At 49.6% G+C, this 6,504-nt stretch overlaps 1 long non-coding RNA gene across 1 annotated transcript in view; it reads right to left on the bottom strand.

Annotated features, from left to right (window-relative positions):
* The window catches only part of LOC109290850, a 96,051-nt gene that overhangs the window by 80,523 nt on the left and 9,024 nt on the right, over window positions 1-6,504 (bottom strand). The window lies entirely within an intron of this gene.

Genomic DNA, 6,504 nt, shown 5'->3' with positions numbered 1-6,504 from the left:
GCTATTGCCCAGGTGGTCAAGGACCTGCAGTCTCCTCACCAGGTCATCCCCAGTGGCCAGGACCAGGTCCAGCAAGGCATTACCCCAGTGGGGCTGTGCACCTCCTGGATAAGGTGAAGGTCCTGTAATACAGCCAGGAACCTACGCGAGCAGTCAGACCTGGCTGTCTGCTCCTCCCAGCAAATGTCTGGGTAGTACCCTCAGCTCTCGCAGACTGGGCCAGCTCCTCCAGGATGAGGCTACCAAATGGCTCTACCCCACAGAGGTGACCTGAAGAGCTATGAGGACAAGTAGCCCAGGACCAGTTTATATGGGATCTGGAAGGTGTGGGTCAGGAACTAGGTGAGACATCACCTCCAGACCCTGGATGAAGCAGTAAGATTGGCTGAAGACTTCATGGCAGCTGAGAAAGAACTGTCAAGAATGCAGGGGCTAAGGTACCCAGGCAAGGCAAATGCCTTGGACAGAGTGGAAAGATGCTGCGGAGAAGTTGCTCATGCTGGACAACAATGGCCAGGCAAGCTTCCAGCATGGTTGTGTGGGGAACTTCACCAGGAGCTGTCCCTGGGGTGGGGCAAGTAAAGGTCAGCTCCACCAAAATCCATCAGGGCGTGTGGGGGTAAAATAGAGTCTCTGGCAGTAGAAGAAATGGAATGTGGCTAAGGGGCCATTCCCTGGAGAGCAAGGGGGACAGTGAGGTCTGCAATGGAGATCACCTCATGGTAAAAGTGTGGATAGAGGGGAAGAGGGTCCTGGCCTTCCTAGATTCAGAATGCAAGCATACCCTGTGTGACAAGGTCTATTGAAGGGGACTCTGGGATATGTGACAGACTAACACACATTGGTGTGCCTGCATAGAAAGCTAGAGCTATGACAAGGTCTAGGTGCAAATAACTATAGCAGGCATAGCCATGCCTCATCTTGCTAGGGTGCGCTGCCTGTAAGCTACCTTACCCTGCTAGGCTGGGCTTGGCCACGGTTTGATGAACTAGTGACTGAGATGATAACATCTCTACCACTTGGGGGGCTACCTTCCCCCATCCTAGCAAAAGTCCTGGTGGGGGGAAACCCAGGGAGACAGCAGGGACCAAGAGTATGACAACAGACACTGAGAAGGTTGTCAAACGCAGCCAACTTAGAGCCGAGCAGACCAGAGAAGACAGATCTATGAGGAGGGGAACATAGTTCAGAATGATGAAATATTACTACTGGACCTCACACAAACACAACCACAATTTAAGGTAAGGAATGGGTTATTGTAGCAGGTGGACCGAGGACCCAAGCATGGGGAGGAGATCACCCAGTTATTAATACCTAAGTTATAATCTGAAAGTCTTCCTGAAGGTGGCACATGACGTTCCCATGGGGGGAGGGGCACTTGGGGAGTGACAAGACATGAGAGAGCCTTCTTCTCTACGTTTTCTGCCTAGGGATTCACCAGAAGATGTTGGATTTTTTCAGGTCTTGCCCAGAATGTTGGTGGGTAGACCCTGGGAGACCCCAGAAAGCCCCTGTTACAGTGGTATTGGCACTAATGGGGGCTTTCTTGGGGCCAGTCCGCCACTGGCCTGCCCACCTGTTTCTGGGCTAACACCCCGCCCCCAGTGCCTCACTTTCCTGCCATACCTTGTTTCATAATTGGTTCTCATTAGGCAGGAGGCTGCCCATTCTTGCCCCAATGCCAGGGTATGCTCTCTGCAGCTCCGATCCTCCCAAGCCTTGCAGATAGTATTCAGGTGACACGCACACACATGCACACACTGCCCTCCTCTCACTAGAGCCTCTCACTCTCCACCCCCTCTCACAGGGTTTCTTTCACACATCGACAACTTATACCGCCTTGCTCCCTCTCTGAGCAGGCTCCTTCAGCTACAGGCTTTATCTACAGCACACCTGTGGTGGCAGACATATCATCTTTTGGGCCTCTCCCATGACCTTCACCAGGGTAGTGGCCAGCCAATTACCTGACTGGGGCCAAGCCTGCCTTGGCCCGTTCTGGGGCCTTTCTACGCAAACTCTCACACACACACCAGGCTCATAGCCCTCTGGTTTTCCCCTTCACTGGGGCTCTACATCTCTACCCCTTCACTGGGGCCTACCCTTACTAGGGCTCCACATCTTCTCCTCACTCACCGGGGCTATGGGGCTTCCCTCCCCCAGTGGGGCTCAGGTGGCTGTAGCTGTGCCTGGCCCCAACAGCCCTCCCCCCAGCCCTGGTGCTGCCCCTCACTCCTGACCCACTGACCCCAGCCATGCTAGTGTCCCTCACTCCCAAACCACAGTACCCTGCCCCCCTGGGCCATGATGGTGCCCCTCACTCCTGACCTGCCCTTCCCTGCCCCATCCCTGCTGGTGCCCCTCACTCTTGATCTGCAGCCCCCTGAGGCTGCCAGTGTCCTGACCTGCAGCCCCCTGACCCCCAGCCCTGCTGGAGGGGCCCCAGCTGTCCCCGTCCTGACCAGGCTGGAGCACAGTGCCTCCAGTTCACACAGGCAGTAGCAGGGTGTGTTGAGCTCCAGCGCAGGCTGGAGGGAAGAGGAGAGGAGGCTTGTGGCACCCCCCAGCCCTGGGATGGGGCTGCAACACTGCACCAGGAAGACTGGCCACAGATCGCCTCCCTCCTCCTTCCCCCCACCCCTCCCCAGGCATGCTCCAGGCATCTCCTGGCCACAGCCCCTGCAAGCACAGGCACCAGCCCCTGTGCTACCGGTTAGCCATGGAGTTCCCCACTGCCCTCAGAGGGCCCCCTGTCCCTTTCCCCCACTGGAGGGGCAGGCAACCTCCCCTTCCACCCCCGCATACTGCCTCTGCCCTGTCACAGCCCCAGCTCTTGCCCCACCCCTGCCCTGATCAAATGTCCAGGATTTTGCTTTGTTCCAGGGGTGGGAGCAGGGGGAGGGTGATAGGAGGCAGGACTGAAGCAGCTAAACTGCAAATTCTATGAAAGAGCTTGGGAGAGTGGTTTTTTGTTTGGTTATAAATCCCGCTTGAAGAATTCATCTGTCTGAACTAGGGTTGTCCAGCTTCTTAGCAGTTGGGGGTTACATGGTAACAGGGGTCACAGCCACCTCCTCATGTCCCCAGCTGCAACCTCTAACAGCATCATATTGGTAGGCAGCTCCCCCAACCTCCTGCACCGTAGTGCAGGCAGGTGAATCCCCTACTCCCCCACCACCAGTGCATGTGTGGATGGAAAGATGCCTGCTCCCTAACCTCCTTGGCTACTGGCTCCCCCACAGCACCATGCCACAGGCTTTCCCTGAGCTGTAGGGTGTGCTGAGCTGTGCCACTCTGCCCTGCTCCATCCCCTGGGGTGGGGCAGGAAACAAAACCCAGAGAAGGGGGGTGGAAGCTGGGGACCCCGGCTGCAACTGCAGCCAGAATAATAAGGGGAGCAGCAGCCAAGGAGAGCCCAGATTAATCCCTTGTGGGCTGCTAGTTGGACAGTCCTGGTCTGAATCACAAGCTCACAAAAATGTATAAAGCTTCCTTCTTGGATGTCAATGTTTGGGTCATATAACTCTTTCCTTCCTTTCCCACTGGAGATATACTGTAGATTTCAATTTAACACTCTTGTTAAGCAGAAGCTTAACACTTCTGGTTTCTCAGACCTTACAGGTGACCATCACCTGTAAGGTCTGAGAGTCTCAGGAGTTTTAAATACAGAGTGCACTTTCATGAGAATCCTTCATGGGAGCTGAAGGCTCCTTAAACCTGGATAAGGTTTTCTTCTGATACTTTCAGAATTGGGCAATATGGGTACACTCACACATATATGTATATTGCCACACCTTCAAATTCACACCCTAAAATAAAGATGTTAATGAAAACAAAAGACAAAAACCTATCCAGAGGGGGAAATGGGATAGTTAAAAGAAGTTACTGAACTCCCATAGTTTTCTTGACCCTTGTAGCATAAAAGCTGAAATTGTTGACAAAAACCCAGCTGGGGATGTTCATCAGCACAGCATTTCCTGCTAGCAGGTAGACAGTGGTCAGAGGCCCAAGTGGCTGGTTTGTCAATGTTCTGACTTCCTTTCCTCAAAGGACTTTGTCTTGGAGATTCTGGAACATCAGTCTTCCTTTGATGGCTTGTTGACTCAAAAAGGAAAGCTTTTCAGTGTTTCTCTCGATTCTCACAGGGCGCGTCTACATGTGCGTTTTAATGCGCAATGGCCTATTTTACTGTGTGTTAAAGCTTCACATCAGAAACCAAGCTAACACACTAATGCACAATAAAAATAGGCTACTGTGCATTAAGAGTCACTAAAAAAAAATCACTTTCGCTATTGCGCATTAGAGCAGCCTAATGCACATTTATTTAGTACTTCACATTAGAGGTTCTAAATTTAATGCACAGTAGCAAATGAACATTAATGAACATGTAGATGTGCCCACAGTCTACAATTTTTGCATCAGTTTGTAGAGCCCTTCTGCACAGTTTTCTCACAAGTCATGTGCTGGCTTGCGTTGGAGCCCTGTGACTTATATTGATCAAATTTTGAATTTGCTCATTTTTGGCAAAGTCTCATTTGGAAAAGCTGCAATGTTAAAGATGCTGTGTTTCTCATAATACAAAAACTGTTAATCTGTGCCCCCACCCCAAAACATGAAGAAGCTGTCATGTTTCTATCTGAGTGAAAGGTCATAAGATGGTATATCACTGATTTATGGAAAATTCAATATCGAATCTCTAGAAATAACTAACGGGCAAAACCCAAGTATAACAAAACTGGTGGCTCAACATTCATTCATCAGCAAAATAAAAATAAACCCAGACATGACACATTTCATCAGCTCCACTTTTTTCTCTAGTAATCTAAAAGCATGTTCTTATTCTCCTTAAAAATAAGGCAATTATAGTAACCTTTCTATTTTGGAATAGGGCTGTAGGTCAGACAACTTTATTGTTTGAAAACTCCATTTGAGACAGAAAAGATACTTAACAGGAAGAAACCCATATGAATTATAAAAAATCCATTAGCAAGAGAATATGAGTCAGATGTAATCTTTGGTGTAACCTTATTATTTACAAAACAATGGACACGCAGTCCTGATTCCTTGAACATGCCAGAATGAAATGACTGCAGGCGTTTTTCTTGCTCAGAAATTCATAGGTCTGCCTTTCCAGTGAGTTCTTCCATATTACCATCCAAATCACAGTTCTATTCCCACACAAATCTCTTTAGAGCTTTTCTGTCCTTATCCAGTTTTCTTTCTGCTAACAGTGGGGGCTGCTTTTAATGGATTGCTGAAGACTATCTACTGTTTCTGTAGAGCTTGCTAGTTAGGACAAACTTTGCTTGTTCTGTTCTAATGGGGAATTCATTACTATCACAATTCTTCCTGACTCAACTTCTCTAGCTACTCACTCCATTTGTAAGAGCAGCAGTGGTGGATTTAGAGTGAGTGGGGTCCTGTGCGCAGCTTCATTTTAGGCCCCCTCTTGGGCCCCAGCCCAGAAAAGGAACATTTGAGACAGCAAAAAAATGGCGACACAAATTCTTTGCTAGACTACTTCCAAAATATACATTTAGAGCACAGTTTGCAGAAGTTCACAGAATGCAGAAAGCGTCGCGACTTGCAATGTTTCTTAAGTTTGTCAGATCTGTCCTGTATTTTGGAGCCCCCTGTCATTGAGGACACTGTGCCACTGCATGGTTTGTTTCATGGTAAATCTGCCACTGAAGACCACCCATGCTGCAAATTTGTTGCTATGGCACTTTTTCAGATGGCCCTCCTGTTACTTATGAATTGGAGATAATAGTATTAGTATCCATAGCTAAATCAAAAAGAGTTTGCAAACAAAGGGACCTAAAAGAAAAGCAGTCAGAAGAGCCTTCCTCAGCTCTGAAAATCCTGAAAATCCGTAACTCCACTCTGCTGTCCACTGAAATGTTTTCCCTTTCTCACCCATTTGCAAACCCACAAATAAAACTTTCCATAATAGGAAAGGAGCCTTACCAAACTGTCTATCTGTGAGTCCCTGAAGAGCCAGGCAGATTTGTACTGCCTCATTTTTCTTTTAGACAGTGAAAATTTCCTCTTTGCTGATTTTACTCCTAAGAACATAAGAACAGTCATATTGGGCACATCCAGACAAGCCCACACGTGCCTCCTGCAGCCTCACAAACCCCTTTGAGACGCTGCAAGAGGCACGTGCAGGAGCAAGAAAATGTTCCCCGCACTGCAAATTTGCAGCGTGGGAACAACATTAGACCCCTGGATATCCGGGGGTCAAAAAACCTTTTGGAGAAAAAGAGCGGGGCAGGGTATGGTCCCAGGCCGTGCCCTGAGGTAACCAGAGGCTGGGTCCTCCACAGAGATGCTCTGGCTGCCAGTGCATTTCTATGGTTAGCCCTCACCCTGGTGCTGAAGCACGCTGCCTGACTGTGAAGGGCAAGCAGCATGACAGCAGCAGCAAGCTGAACCCAGGGTCCACTACCAGTAAGTAAGAGGTCAGGGGGCTGGAGGAGGGGGGAGGTAACCGGGGGGGGGCACTGG

This window comes from Gavialis gangeticus, unplaced genomic scaffold, assembly GCF_001723915.1.
Source record: "Gavialis gangeticus isolate Ggan-Ray unplaced genomic scaffold, GavGan_comp1, whole genome shotgun sequence".
In the NCBI taxonomy this organism is placed as follows: Eukaryota; Metazoa; Chordata; order Crocodylia; family Gavialidae; genus Gavialis; species Gavialis gangeticus.
The sequence above is the reverse complement of the archived record's forward strand: the minus strand, read 5'-3'. Positions and strand labels throughout refer to the sequence as shown.